At 42.5% G+C, this 16,184-nt stretch overlaps 1 protein-coding gene across 8 annotated transcripts in view; it reads left to right on the top strand.

Annotated features, from left to right (window-relative positions):
- Window positions 1-16,184, top strand: part of NCOA3 (nuclear receptor coactivator 3) — a 182,331-nt gene that overhangs the window by 60,080 nt on the left and 106,067 nt on the right. The window contains exons 1-2 of one of the 8 annotated variants that reach the window (XM_014578124.3): window positions 14,451-14,599; window positions 14,772-14,873. The exons of 4 other annotated variants lie outside the window; for them this stretch is intronic. The gene's annotated coding sequence lies outside the window, so the exon portion shown is untranslated. Of the gene's footprint in view, window positions 1-3,609; window positions 3,651-14,450; window positions 14,874-16,184 lie in introns of those variants that run through there. 3 more of the 8 variants (XM_075901553.1, XM_075901555.1, XM_075901560.1) reach the window with 3 other exon arrangements.

Below are 16,184 nucleotides of genomic sequence, written 5' to 3'. Positions count from 1 at the left end.
AGCCTAGTTTGCTTGCAGCTGCAGTGGTAGGCATCTTTCAGGAAGTGACCTTGGCTTGTATTAATCAAATTCAGAACACACAGAAAAGCTGCTTGTAACATGCTGACTTGATGTAAAATTTTATAGCCTCCATTTTCTCTTAAAATGAGCCCATCTTATGAAAAGAGAATATTAAATGATATCTCAATGTAAAGTAATTTCAGTAAACATACGGAATATTTAGAGAAGTTACACTACATTTTCAAGATAGCTTAGTTATTTTCAGTGGCTAAAAATAGCATTTTGGTTGGGTTTTTTAGTTGGCAATTAAGACTTGTGAAATATTACTAGCAAACTTAACATTTTAGCATACCATAAATAAAATTTTGATCATTACAAATAGACAAAAAGCTCTTCCAATTTGCATTTTTGTTTTTCACCCTTGATTTAATTATTTTCACTTATGTGGTAACATTATTAAAAGAGAAACCCAGGGCAACTGAGACTTTTAATTGTACAAAATTCAGTTAAGATTCACATGCCATCTTTAATGTTCTGATTTTCCATATACTTCAATGATTTTATTGCATCTTTTTGTACATGGATCTTAAAAATATTACAAACTGTAGTTAATCTAGTCTCATAATAGCAAGTGATGTTATCCTCATTTTCAGATTAAGAAACTTGAAGCAGAGTGAACAAGAGACTTGCCCACAGTCCTACAGGAATTATGCAGAAGGGTTGGAGTTAGAACCTATTCCTGGTTTGCAGATCTATATATAGATCTTACAGCAGTACGTGCAGAAGTACATAAAGGTGCTGCATGTGCAACTAGGAAAAGGTGCAATTTAAATAAAGCAGTACACTAGTTATTCAATTACGTTCTTACTGGAGTAGAAAGTCTTAAGCCATGCTTATACTATCACTTTTGTCTGTGTAACTTATTTCGCTCAGGGATGTGGGAAAAAATTGTCAACATAGCTACTACCATTCATATAGGTGGTTTTAGAGCATAGAGTTGCTTCATGAATGATCTTAGAGCAGCATTCGTACAGCTGTACCACTATAAGCTCACTAGTGTATGTATACATGTGCTTATTTGTATTGTGGTATAATTTCCTTTTGTGCTGTGGAAGGCAAAAGCTTCTTTTGAACTGGAGGAAAAGAGGGGTGAGGAAGGCAACCAAGGGGAGCTACTGAGACTCTGGGACGATGGGAGCATGTAGCCAACTCTAGACTTGAAAGTGACATCTGGGTAGTTCCTACCTGATACCGTACTTCTTACCTCTGGGACTGGTGCATGCTGTGTTGATTCCTGTCTCTCCCCACCCAGGGAACAATACCCTGTTTTGCCCCCCCTCCTCAGTCCAGTGGCTAGTGCTCTTGTTCTTGCCCCTCCCCTGGGCTTGGTATTTTTGCCAGGACCTGCAATCTTTGTCTTTGGATAATCTCATTCATTTAACATGGCTTTACCAGACCATTCCTTGCTTATGATTCAAATAATACTTTTCCCTTCTGTCCAGCTGTGTATGCTATCCTGGACATCCTGCCATGAGCTCGTTTTTAACATGGGGGATTGGAACTGATTTCTGCCTTCTCAGTTTCTATCTACAGCACTAGGAATACCCACTTCGGCATTTTTTTCTCCTGTCTTCTTCCCATACAGCCCAACATTTGTTATATCTTATCATTTTCCCCCTCCATAATATAGTTCAGAAATCTAACTCTTCCTACCTTGCATGCTTTTTTTATTGCTTTCCCTGAACACTGCAACCTCTACTGCTGGGGGGTTTCTGTATAACTGCATATGCATAGAATTAAAGTTCTCCACCAATTTCTTTGCTTATCCACAGAAAAATTATTTTTGAGGAAGTAAAAGGGAAACCGCAAGAATAATAATTTGTCCCTCCAGCAGTGCAGATACATTGTTTTGGGTGCCTGGAGCAGACACTGGAGAAGGAAATGACTTCAGACCTGATTGGGGGGGGGGGGGGAGAACAGGCTGGCGATGCTCTGGCTAATGGTTCCTACCCTGTGCTGGGCTTATGCTAGTCTGGGTTGTGGGTGAGGGAAGATAGGACTTTTGTGTCTCCTGCAAGGAGCTGCTACGTCAGGAGTGGACAAAAAGGCCAATTAGGGCTGGGGGCAGAGACAAGGCTATGGGCGCTCCTGTGCCCGAGGGCCTAATTGACCTAAGGGTGGGGGGAGTGTGCCAAGCCTCTTTCAGGGCATGGGTGCCTAGTGGGAAGGGGGGGCTAAAGGGCCCCCCCACCCCTTCCTGTTTAGGTTCTTCCCCTTCCGGGGTGGCCCCGGGCTACTTCAGAAATTGTTGAAGTGGTCCCCGGGCAAAAATTATTGCCCATCCCTGTGCTAAGGCCAGTCAGATCAAGTGCCAGAAACTTCAGCTGACGGCAGGAAATTTAGCACCCTTCCTACTCACTTTCTATCCTTATTACTTCTCAGCTTTGCTGTTTGCCATACCCCAATGCATCCAGACCCCCATAACCAGATATTCTCGCTAAATCTGGTTTTCCTGTGTCTGGAGCTTTCCTTGCACCTAGAACCCCTTGTATTGAGGACACCCTTGCCTCCTCACTGAGCTCCCCTCCCCCTGAGTCTAAGTCTATCAGTACCCACCCCTTTGCTGAGCCCTATGGCCTAGGGACATAATATTGTAGCTGACTAAACGATTAACCGATAAGAGCTTATTGGTTAAAGTTGTTGGCTAAACGCATCCCCCTGCTCCCTCCTCTCTGTGGTTCTGCGAGTACAGGCAGTCCCTGGGTTACATGGATCCGACTTACATCGGATCCCTACTTAAAACGGGGTGAGGCAACCCCGCACTAGATGCTTCCCCCTAGCAGACTAGGGAGATGCGAAGCTAGCGCCCCTCCCCCCCGCAGCAGACCAAGGAGACACGGAGCGGCTTTTCTCAGCAGACACCTCAGCTTGAGAATAAAGGACTGAGGGAAGTGAGGTGTGGGAGAAAAAAACTGAGCTCTGGAGAAATGTTTGGCTAGAGTTTCCCCTACATTATGTACCAGTTCCGACTTACATACAAATTCAACTTAAGAACAAACCTACAGTCCCTATCTTGTACGTAACCCGGGGACTGCATGTATATATTTTTTTTAATGGGCTGGCTGATAGGCTGGCTCAGTCCCAACTCATGCTGGCTCCCAGCGTAAACCCCTGCTGTTGACTACACAACTAACGAATTACATGCTTCTTAACAGCCCTATTATACGCTCTCTCCCACTCCACACTGAGTCTGCGGGAGAGGGGGAGTTGGAGCAGGCATGGTCCTTGCACACTGTCAGTGGGTGCAGCTTCACTAAGTTCATGTCTTGAGAGGCCAGAGGGAATGGTATAATTTCTGATACCCATGCAGCCAGTGGTCTATGCTCCTCACTGCCGAGCTGGAGGGTCCCCATTTATTTGTTGATACAATATGCAGAATTTAGCAAATTTAAAATACTGAGAGAGAATTTTTATTTTTTTTGGAGCAGAATTCCCTCAGGAATAAACAGTGCACTCTATTCTAGCCATCACTCATCTTTATTTGCCACTCTGATCAAATGCATCTAGTTGTCTTCCTCTCCTTTTCAAATATATTTATCTTTCTCTTAGATTGACTGTTGAGTTGAAGCTGCTCATCATCCATTTGCAAGGTAATGCGTAACTGTACCCCTTCCTATATCTGTCCTCTTACTGTCGTCTTGCTGCCTTCCTTACTTCAGGAAATCAGACTTGCCCATACCTTTATATCTATCTCTTCTTTCTTTCAGACCCTCTTTCATGCTATGCTGCCTTTTATAATTGGAATTCTGTCTGAGAGTGAGATACTCGAGTACTTTTTATCCATATCACAGGAGTCTGTTTTGGGACAATATTCTTCAACAGTTTAGATATTGGCATAGAGAGTACGCTTATTAAGTTTGCAGATGATACCAATCGGGCAGAGGTTGCAACTGCTTTGGAGGATAGGGTCATTATTCAAAATGATCTGGACAAACTGGCGAAGTGGTCTGAGGTAAATAGGATAAGGAAAAATGCAAAGCAATCCACTTAGGAAGGAACAATCAGTTTCACACATACAAAATGGTAAGCGACTGTCTAGAAAGAAGTACAGCAGAAAGGGATCTAGGGGCCATAGTGGACCACAAGCTAAATATGAACCAACCATGTGAAGCTGTTGCAAAAAAAAGCAAACATCATTCTGGGATGCATTAACAGGAGCGTTGTGAGCAAGACACGAGAAGTCATTCTTCTGCTCTACTCTCCACTGATCAGGCCTCAGTTGGAGTATTGTGTCCAGTTCTGGGCACCACATTTCAAGAAAGGTGTGGAGAAATTGGAGAAGGTCCAGAGAAGAGCAACAAGAATGATTAACAGTCTAGAGAACATGACCTAGGAAGGAAGACTGAAAGAACTGTGCTTGCTTAGTTTGGAAAGAAGAAGACTGAGAAGGGACATGATAGCAGTTTTCAGGTATCTGAAAGGGTGTCACAAGAAGGAGGGAGAAAAATTGTTCTCATTGGCATCTGAGGATAGGACGAGAAGCAATGGGCTCAAACTGCAGCAAGGAAGGTTTAGGTTGGACATTAGAAAAACTTCCTGTCCGGGTGGTTTAAACACTGGAATAAGTTGCCTAGGGTCGTTGTGGAATCTGCATCTGAAGATATTTAAGAGCAGGTTAAATAGACATCTATCAGGCATGGTCTAGATGGTACTGGGTCCTGCCATGAGGGCAGGGGACTGGGCTTGATGACCTCTGAAGGTCCCTTCCAGTTCTAGTGTTCTATGATTCTGTGGTATTGCTTTCTTTATTGGAGCCCACCAGTGCAGACCTACCTTGGTAAAAATCCAGTTATTATCCTATTAAAGTGCAAAGAGTTAGTTTAAACAAGGGATATGTTTGCCATTCTTTCATATTCGAGCATTAACCATAATTTTGCTGCCTCAGAGTATATCCATTGATACCAAACTGTTTTCAAATCAACATTTTTACTTGTAAATTCCTCTTTTTCTGATATCAGTAAAGATTAACCTTAAAAAGATTAACCTTATAAATCGCTAGTACTGGGCACAGACCATATCTTTGTTTTATGCATTGCCAAATACAAAATCAAAGTTGAATAAATATCTATCCAGTGTTATGGTCACAGAGTGAAAAAATCACACAGTAATGCAGCTATGTGAGGGGACAGACTAGGATTGTAAGCAACTAGTCAAATAGTCGAGTCACTACTTGACTAGTTGCTCCCTCTGCCACCCTCCGCTGCTTCTGTATCTGACTAAAGGCCAGTCCCTGCCTTCCAGCATCATCTCCATGGGGAAGCAGGGGAGGCAGAGGTGCAGCAAGGGACCCAGAACAAGCTGGGACTGAGCAGTCCTGCCTTGTTCCAGGTCCCAGATGCCGTGCCTCTGCTTTTTAAATGGCGGCATCTCTTAGTACATTTAAAAAGCAAAGCCACAGCGAATCTCCTTATTGACTAATCAGGTAGTCAATGGAAATTCCATCGACTACTCAGTTAGCTTACTAACTGCTATTTTAACATCCCTAGGAGAGATTGGAGATTATTTTAGATATTGGTCATTGCTTTCTCCTAATATTGGTAATATATTGCTCTGACTCAGTTACACCTTTGAATTCTTCATTTATGCCTTCATCACTCTTAACTATTGCAGTGCTTCCCTGTAGTGTACTCAATGCTGCTGCCTGCCTTCTGATGTCCCATGTTTTTTTTTTTTAAAAGTACTCCCACGTAATCCCAAAAGACCCAGTAATGATGCAGCAGCATGGGTTTTAAGCTGCTAACGGAGTCAGAGTTAATGCTTTCTTATCACCATTGTCAGTTTAAAAGAAAAATCTTTGAACTGTGTACATTAAAGGTTTCATTGTTGCAACCAATCGTGGACCACCTTTAGCATCAACTAGTGTAATACTTTTGGTGGGAAAGAATGTTGTTCCCTGTTGCTCAGTGAAATATACATAATACTGTACAAAGATACATGGCTATATTATCATCTTCAAGGGGGCCAACTCAAAATTACTGTTCTTGAAACCAGTGCTGGCCCCTGCTGTGTAGTCTATATGTTACTCTGAAATACAAGTCTGTAAAAATGGTGGCGCCAGCCGCCAAGGAAGAATTACCCTTATGCAGGGAAAAGCCATTGGCACATCAGGCTCTGGAAGAGATGTTCTTTCAACAAGTATGTATCAGTATGGATTCAACTGCAAGTGTGCATGCATCTCTTGTATGAGATCAGGGCTTTTTTGAATAGTAGTGTCAATCAGTGGTATGCATGCTTTCTGTGCATCTTTGTTCTTCTATGTGAGGACATAAAGCAGTGGTGGGCGACCAGTGGCCCATAGGAGTTCTGTGTGAGGCCTGCACACCCCCATTTGCTTCCCCATGCCTCTCACATTCTGGTGGCCCCACACTTACCTACTCTTCCTCCTAGCATTCTGAAGCACTGTGAATTGGCTGATTGGCTCCTTCCCCTCTCTCATTCCTTCCCAGAGCGTGAACACTGCAATGAGCTGATCTGCAGCATTCAGGCTCTGGGAGGGTGGGGACAGGGTGCAAATGAGCCGATTGACAGTGCTCTGGAAGTGCTGGGAGGGAGGAGAGAAGGGATGGGGCATGTTCAGGAGAGGTGTCAGGGAAGAGGCTGGGCAGGGGGTAGAGTAAAGGGTTTGGGTTGGGGCAGGGCAGATCCTGGCAAAATGAAAGATGACAGCCCTTTAAAGCAAGAGCATGTGTGAGATGCATGCTGGTCATGGCTAATGCACATACCTCATTTCAGTACTGTGGTCTACTGATAGGCTTGCCAGATGCTTTCACCAAAAATCCCGAACATGGCCCCCCCACCCCCCCAAAAAGCTCCACAACCCAGGGGACCAAACTTCACTGAGCAAAAAAAAAAAAAAAAAAAGAAGTTGCTGTGCCTTTAAGAATCCCTACGCTCCTCACTCCTCCCCCCCCCCCCCACACACACACATCAGATGCGGCAAGAGAAGATTGTCCCTGCCAGCCTTCTGTCTGAGAAACAGAAAATACCGAACATTTTACATGTCCGGTATTTTCTGGGTTTTTACTGGACAGGGGCCAGAAAAAACAGACTGTCTGGGTAAAAACTGGACACCTGGCAACCCTATCTGCTGAGATGGAGAAGGGCCACTCATATGGCCCACTCACTAGTTTTGGTTACCCATCCTGACAGAGTAGAGCAACCGTGGCCCTCCTTCAGTTCCCTTTTACTTCTTATGGGAGTGTAATTGTGTGCCACTCACCTCACTTAAGCATCCATGTCTGGCCAGGTGTGGAGTCCTACACTCTGTATCTTTGTCAACGCTGAAGGTCTCTCCGGCAACTCAGCCCTCCGGCTGAGTCACACCCTGTGTATCTCAAACACCTTCTGGCGTATACCTCTGACAGGGGCCATCCCAGTGCCCTCTGTAGAGTGTCTGTAAGTCTTTACGTTTGTTTCTCCACTCAGAAGAGAGTGGTCCTTCAGGGCCTCTCCTCCGGGAGATAATTTCTTGCCCCTAGCTCAGGGCTTTATCTCAGTTAATCATAATCTCACATTAGCTCTCCATAGAGTTCCCCATGTGCTGCTACTCCCTTAGCCAGCCAGCCACTCATTCTTCACCACTTCAGGGCTTCAGAGATACTGAGCTGACTCTAGTCCTGTAGCTCTTTTCGTAGGGCCTTCTGGCCCCTGATTGGCCACTTCCTCTACAGCCACTCTAGCCTCCTGAGGGACTTGTCTGTGTCCTTTTTTTCTGGGCTTGTATGAGGCAGAACTATAGGGCCTCCGGCAAGTGAGTTCAGAGTCTTGTCCACCCCATCACAGGGAGTGACATAGAACCTGATGAGTGTCTGATTCACTATTTTAAAATTCATCTTTTAGACATAATTTGGTGAAGAAACATTTCTTCTTCCTTTGTCTCCAATCAGTTTTCTGATTTAGATTTTTCCAGCAGTCAAAACAAAGATACTTCTTGTCAGCTGACACAGCAAACTCAAAATGTAAAGTTTTTAAGCCCTGCTTGACTTACAGTGGACTCTTACCCCTTGTGAAGAGATATAACCAATACCTGTTTTTTGTCTGGGGAAGAGCCATATGTCACAAGTGCTATATGTATAAATCTTAAGTGCTTCAAGTCGGACATGTAGCTAAACTTAGATCCACTTGAGCAATATTATGGGTCACCTTACACCCAGAAGGGACATCAACCTCCAAAGGTGGACATCCTGTGGCCTGCAGACCCCTAGTCTGCCACCCTCCCCCATGCAACTCGACGCACTGGACTCTGGAGTCCTGCACTTTCTACTCCTTCTCCAACCTCCCAGAACTTTCAGAGTGCTATAAATCTGCTGATTTATGCCCTAGCCCGAATTCTCCCACTTCCTCCCAGGACTTCAATGCTATGAATCTTAGCAAAGCATGCACCGGGCAAAACTGAAAAAAGGGGCTAAGCAGAGCCCATTTACAGCTCGAAGACCCGGCATATGTACCAGTGAATCACAGAAAGATGTTGTTCCTCCAGGAATAAGGTGCCTAAGTCTTCTGCTAAAGGAATGGTGCTGAGAGAGCAATCAGTATTTGTATTTGCACCAATGAAGGTACTTGCACCACTAACAAGAATGGCATATGCCCTTTCCGAATTTTCAGAATTCTTCTGGAGATATCAGGCATTGGAGCTAAGATATCATTCCTCAGCACCAGAGTTCAAGGAATACCTCTCCTCATGACATCACCAGACTATACCATCTTTCTAGGATTCCTGCATCATGCTAGAGCTGGTATCAGAGACCTCTTGCAGAGCACTTTCACAGTGAAGATGAGTGGCATTGGGCTGCCCACCTGCAGCTAGACCAGTCATGCTGGATGTACTAGCCCTACCGAGGACTGTGATTCACAAGTGTCCCTCTTGAAAATCCAGGAAGAGAATGAGATTGGGCTGCCTAGTGGTATCCTTGTTTAGAACACTGATGCTAGAGCCAGAGCTTGGACACCAAAATGTGAGAACACTGGCGAAACAGCACCCCCAGCCTCCACCAAAGGAATTGTCCTCATGCATGCCTGATGAATTGGTCACACCAGCCTCTGCCCTAACAGCTGTTGATTTTAAGGCTTTCCAGGATCTCCTAGCTCACATAGTGGAGACCCAGGTTATCAAAATGATGGTCAGGACACCAAAGATTGTGTGACCACATTAGCCTTACTTGAAATTGTTTCCCATTATAAAAAGCACATTGGTACTATCTAAGGGGCTCTGGCAACCATGCAACCTACACAGACAAAAGGCACACCCAACGACCCTACCGGACTAGTCTTGTTAGAGCACAAAGCTTATTTATCTGCCTCATTGGAATTCCATTTGTCAAACTACCAGGCATTATTGGCCAACCTTCCCTGTCAGGAAATTACAGTTTAACTCCCTTCCTGTCAAAAATACCTCAGGATGCTAGGGAGGAATCAAAGGAGATCCATAAGAAAAGGCCAGATGGTAGCTAGAACATTTGGTCCCAGTGGGCCCAGGTATTTAAAAAAAATCTGACCTCCCTTGGATAAACTGCATGTGTATTTACATTACTACTCATGCTGAGTATATCCTCTCTATATCCTGGCTAAACCACAATTACTAGACTTTCTACAGTGCTGAGTGCTATACAGATTCTGGGCTGCAACACAACTTATAAGGAGCCTAAGTAGGTCTGCTGTAAATTAGAGCAGCCCGTAGAGGTGGGCAGGTTTTTCAGATATCTAAAAGGGTGTCATGAGGAGGAGGGAGAAAACTTGTTCATCTTTGCCTCTGAGGATAGAACAAGAAGCAATGGGCTTAAACTGCAGAAAGGGAGGTTTAGGTTGGACATTAGGAAAAAGTTCCTAACTGTCAGGGTAGTCAAACACTAGACTAAATTGCCCAGGGAGGTTGTGGAATCCCCATCTCTGGAGATATTTAAGAGTAGGTTAGATAAATGTCTATCAGAGATGGTCTAGACAGTATTTGGTCCTGCCATGAGGGCAAGGTACTGGACTCTATGACCTCTCCGAGGTCCCTTACAGTCCTAGTATTCTATGATTCTATGAATATGTGACAGCAGTTTCCTTGCCTCCTTGCTGAACAAAAATCCAGATGGCACAAAAGTGGTTTAAAACCACTTTAACTGTGTCTACCTCTGGACGGAACCTGTTGCGAGACTTCCCCTCCCCTCTCCTCTGTCCTTTTTAAAAACCTTTCCTAGCTTTACTGAGGTCTGCCTTTGTTGCCTTGTTTGTGTATCTGTACCTATCACCACCTCAAGTATCAGTCTTACCTGTCCCATTACACAACACTGTTGACTGAAGTTCCTTCTCTGCAACTGCTGCCACTTCCTTCCCGTATCTCTACAGCTCCTGGATTCTCGTTTAAGCTGAAACTAGAAAACTGCTCTTTTCCTCTGCTTATGTCATGTAATTTCTCTTTACTTCTGCTGTTTCTGTTTTAAAACTGAGTAGCCATCTGGGTATAGTTTATAATACAGATGCTATTAATCTTTACCAGAAAAGATTTTCTATTTTTTCATGCTAAAAAGAATGATAAATACCTATAAAATGTTGCTAAGGAAATCTTTAGTTACAGTGTTTGAAGGTTTAGAGGGGTAGCCGAATTAGTCTGTAACAGGAAAAAGTTAAAAAACAAATAGTCTAGTAGCCCCTTAAAGACTAAGAAAACATAGGTGGTGGTATGAGCTTTCGTGGGCATCCCATGTCATCTGAAGAAGTGGGTTGTGCCCACAAAAGCTCATGATATCATCTACATATTTTCTTAGCCTTTAAGGGGCTACCAGACTATTTGTTGTTTTTTTAAAAGTTTTTCCTGTTACAGACTAACTCGGCTACCCCTCTGATGCTTTCAAACATGTAAGGCACGCAGTCAGCTGTATGGAGTGGAAATCCATCAACTACAGAGCGGTCATCTGAAGAATTGGGTTGTGCCTAGGACAAAAATATAGATGACTTTCAAAATGATCATGGGTGGAGAATGTCTTATCTAGGATTTTTTTTAATTGAAAAAGCTAGTATAGGGATAGAAATCTGGTAATCAACGAGTTAACTTTCATTTGCAGCATGAGGAGCTGTCTGCAACCTCTGGTTTCTGATTGGCTGCTAAAAGGTGAAATTGAAACCACTGTAAACTTTTGACCCTGTAGCAGTTCTTGTGGAACGCCTACCTCTTGCTGAGACCCGAGGTTTTTTCCTGTCCTGTATTTATTCTGTATGATCGTGCAGTGCTGCATGCAGCCATTCCAAGGGGGGGGGGGGGGGGGGGGGGAAGAGACGACAGAGAACAAGCACAAGCAAGTAGTTTGAACATTCCAGTAATGGCAACGTTGAATTTTAATCTTAGCAACACAAACTGTGTTTTTTTTTATTTTTAACAAGTAGGAATATTCCCTCCCCCTCCCCGAATATGCAAAATGTCCAAATAGAGGCTGCCTGCAGCTATTAATTAGAAACCAGGGACAGAAGAATGAGTCATCAGTTGGACTCTGACATGCTAAAATGTTTTATTTCTTTGTTTTAGCAACTAAACTAATAACAAAGATTGAAGTGGCTTCTGTTGACTATATGAAAAGCCTTCCAAAGATACACTTAATAAATAAGAATTTATTTTCTCCTTTTACAAAGTTCTTGTGTTTCTAACTGCATTCCATTTGGCTGACACACACAGCTGTAATTATCTTATTTTTGTCTCTGTTTTTTCTGAGGAGGAGGAATATACATTTTGAACCCACCTTTGTGTGTTAGTCTGGAAATAAAATGATCCAGCTCAATCTGGTGCTTTTGCAATTTGAAGGTAGTGCACTATGACAGCCACATTTCTGCTTGTGAACTGGCTTCTGGTTACATGAATGAAGTGAATTTAAGGTATGATTTGAATCTCTCACCCAACTGATGCTGGAATAACTGCCCTTAACACCAATGTAAATCCCTAAAGTGAGACGAAAATCAGGCCTTTAACTTTGAAGTTTCTTAAAAATTCATCTATTCTTCATGGTCTTACAGGTTAACTGCATTTGATGACATGCTCTCATATTGGGAATTGAGGTAATGCCATGAGGTAAAATAGAAAACATTACTTTTTTATGCAAAATAAGGATTGGACATCTTAGTGCAGTTTTTCTCCTTTTAAACAATTCTTGCTAAGCCTCACAGGGTATCACTGTGTGTCACTCCACCATCCCCACCCTTAGGGGTGTTTGGCTCAATATTCTAATTGCGAGGTGTGGTTTATTGACTATTCTTAAGTGTCAGTTGAAAATCAAAGATTTAGAGATGCCCAAAGAACACACACAATAAAATTTTGAAACGTAACTACTAGATGATCATGTTTTGATTATCTTATTATCCTGCTGTTGAGAATACTTTTCTTCTGTCTGAGATTTAAAATAGACTATATTATGTAATAAAAGGACTTTTATTTAATAAAACCTCAGCAGAATATTAGTATAAAGAGGATTTTTAACATGGGCGTGAAAGCATCTCTAAATGTGTTCAACATTCAGTAGTTCTCCAGGGCTAACGTGGAGTATGAAGGTTTATGGGTACAGATCTTTGTTTCAAACACAGTTATTTCCTCTCTACAGTTTTATCTGGGAATTGAGGAGAGAGTCCCCTGAAGCATTGCCAGCAGCATTGAAGGAACAATGAATATAATATGATTAATAGCAGATTCCCTGCCCCCTCTTGTGTGCAATTCCCCTTGCAGTAGCAATAGAAAAACACATTCATAATGATATTCAGTGGCCTCTGTTCCAGTCACTGTTCCCAAGCAGAGGAACTAATATATAGTTAGATATATTTTTCACTTGATTCTTTGTTCGCGCGCGCTCTCTCTCTCTCTCTCTCTCTCTCTCTCTCTGTTATAATTGTTCATGAGATTTTCTCTGGTTTGGACACCAATCATATCATACATCAGGGCCTTGTTCAAGAGGCGGTGGGTGGCTTATAATTCCTTGCAAGTATTTAATACAAGAAACAGATTGAAATTGTATACAATTCTAGATACAAGCCAGCTACTAACCCTGCCCCCAATCTCGTCAGAAATCAATGAATGACACAATGTTTTTTGTCACTACTAGAGACTATTAAAAATTTCAAGGTGAATAAATAGGGTGAATACCTTTCTTTTATTAAAAGGACATATAGTGCTTAAGATTATGACAAGGATTAATGAAAGCTTTTTCTCATTTAATAGAGTCTAATTTCAGATATTTGTAAAGTGCTTTCCTTATGTCCTGTGTACACACCCCTGCTCATATAATACACATGTAAGTTTAGAGAGTCAAGGTGGGGAAGGTAATATATTTTATTGGGCTAAATTCTGTTGGCAAAAGATAAGCTTTTGATTTTATACTAAGCTCTTTAGGTCTGGAGAAGGTACTCAGTATGTCACAGCTAAATAAAAGGGGGAAACACACGGTTTTAACATACATAGTTATGGTTTCTTACAGTCTGTTCCATCTTGCTGTAATTAGCCCTGACACTGAGAGTACCTTTTCCACACCTAAAAAGGATCTGATTAATCTTAAAAGCGTGTCTCTTGCCAACCGAAATTGGTAGGATACAAGATACTGTTTTACCCACTTGGTCTGTCTAATATCCTGCAACCAATATGGAGACAATACTGGAAACAATATTTATATTTATTCTTCACATGGATAACTTTAATTCTTAGGGGATTTCATCTGGGATATTTTTTTTCAAAGAAACTATAAACTTTTGTTTTTGGCATTAGTTTAATATTTTGTGCTCTAGGTGTTCAGAAAATGTATATAAAATAGTTGTGAATTTCAGAAAGAGATAATCTTCAGAAATATTGCAATGTGTGCCAGCAGTAAGTTAGGAGACTATGTAGTATTGTTAAACTTCTTTTTCCCTTATACAGACTTCTAAAAAGCTGTTAAATCTTGCAATTTTGTTTTAAGGGTCCTGTTACTTTTCTGAATGACCCAGCGTTTGGAGTCTGTGACTTTGAGAATCTGGTTTCTTCTCCCCCTCCCCCCCCTGCCCTTTTTTGGCGAGGAGGAGAGAGGAGGGAACAAGTTTCCAGCCCTTGTGAGGGTGAAGAAAAACATGGAAAATGTGAATATAAAAGCTGAAGTACAAAAATTCCCAGAATGCATGTGTCTTAGAAATAATGAAATTTTGATTTGAGGACCCACTGTGAATGACAGAGGTTTGCTGCAGCAAGTACACATGGGAACACTCTCCTGCCATCAAAGCAAAACCTGCTTATTGGAAGTAAAGTATTTAGTTAGCAAAATTGCCAAACAAACAGCTTTTACGTATCCTGACTTTTAGTGACAGGGCAGTGTTGACTCAAAATATGCTTGGGAATCTTCCAGGAGAAGCTTGAACTTGTTGCTGCCATTTTTTCACCAGGAAAAGCATAAAGGAAAAGGAGAAGAAACAATAAAATAACCAAAACCCCGCTAAAAATCTGGAGGCTAGTATTTCCAGGCAGAAAACTGAGTACTGTGGAACTATGATTAGAAAGTCTGCAACTGCTCTACACAAAGTATATCTGGAAATCCCTCATTCTCCCTGTGAATTGCAGGTAATAGAGGACTGGGGATCTCTAGTCCTTGTTGAAAAAACTAGGAGAATATCAGATTGTTTTTGTTGGATGCCTCTTTGGGTTATCGTATTTGATTGGGCTGTCATTCCTAGCTGCTGCTGAAGGGCACCATGTCTTAATGCCCAGTTGGTTTTGCCTGCTTCTGTTACAGGCTGCCGTGTCTCACTAGCATCTCCTCTTCCCTCCATCCCCCTCAGCAGTTGGCCTTACAGTGATGAGAGGGACAATGGAACAGATGTGGAAGAACAGACAGGTAATGAGACTTTGGCACCTACTTTTGTTTCAGCACTATCCAGGTTGAACACATGCGGATAACATTGTATTCTATCCATTAAAATAGACCTCATAGCAGCTACTGTCTTCAATCAGATAAAATCTGAAGTTGAGCTGTCTCAGAGAAGATCCAATTTTCTATTTCTAACTCAAATAAGTAGTTCTCACAACTATCATAATATACATTCCCAAAGTAAATTCAAGAAACAGTCTTCCTACTGTGAAGTGTCAAAGCGCAGTCCTTAGGATCATTTAGAAAAACAAGGTGTGAAAGGTTATATCTCTTATTGGACCAACTTCTGTTGGTGAAAGAGACAAACTTTTGAATGTACAAGGAACTCTTTATCTTAAAATAGGGCAGAGAACTCAAATCTTGCATGTTCAGATCTAGTAGGCAGTAGCATGGCCATCAAAAGATAAATTCACCAGTATTCTACATGGTGGTGAATCCAGTCTTTAGCCAAAGCCATTCATTATTTGGCAGAATCTTCTGCATGCCTTTAGTGCACAGGGAAAGATCAAGGATGTATGACATCTTGTTTTGGTTTTCCATATTAAAATATGATCCTGATTACTAGTGTTCCCTCTAATCTTTTTCATCCATGTGCAGATTTCTTCTATCTATGTGCAAAATATTCTTATGTACACCAGAGCATGTGTGACTGTGTACCTCCAGTAGAAACAAAACCTATCTGTTGGTGTTCTGCTAATCAACTGGGCAGCATTTGAATTTCTCCTAAGCAGGTGCACAAGCGCACAGTTTATGGGAAACTAGGGATGTAAAAAGAGGTAACCAGTTAACTAGCGCTTGGCCTGTCTGGAACAACCCCCACCTGCAGTGCACTATGGGCAGGGAGTTGCTCCAGCCCAGCTGGGCCCACCGTGCCACAGGTGAGGGACACTCCATCCTGGCCAGACTTGAGCAGCCCTCTGCCTGTGGTTCAACGCAGTAGGCCCTGCCGGGACCACCATGCTGCAGGCGGGGCATGCTTCATCCTGTCTGGGCCTGCTCATGGCACAGCGGGCCAGTTAACCATTTAACCATATAGCTTAGAATCATTGAATACTAGGACTGGAAGGGACCTCGAGAGGCCATTGACTCCAGTCCTCGGCCCTCACAGCAGGACCCAGTACTGTCTAGACCATCCCTGATAGACATTTATTTAACCTACTCTTAAATATCTCCAGAGATGGAGATTCCACAACCACCCTAGACAATTTATTCCAGTGTTTAACCACCCTGACAGTTTAGAAACTTTTTCCTAATGTCCAACCTAAACCTCCCTTGTTG

This window comes from Pelodiscus sinensis, chromosome 18 (assembly GCF_049634645.1).
Source record: "Pelodiscus sinensis isolate JC-2024 chromosome 18, ASM4963464v1, whole genome shotgun sequence".
Taxonomy (NCBI): domain Eukaryota; kingdom Metazoa; phylum Chordata; order Testudines; family Trionychidae; genus Pelodiscus; species Pelodiscus sinensis.
Note: the sequence above shows the minus strand (reverse complement) of the source record. Positions and strands in the feature narration are given on the sequence as shown.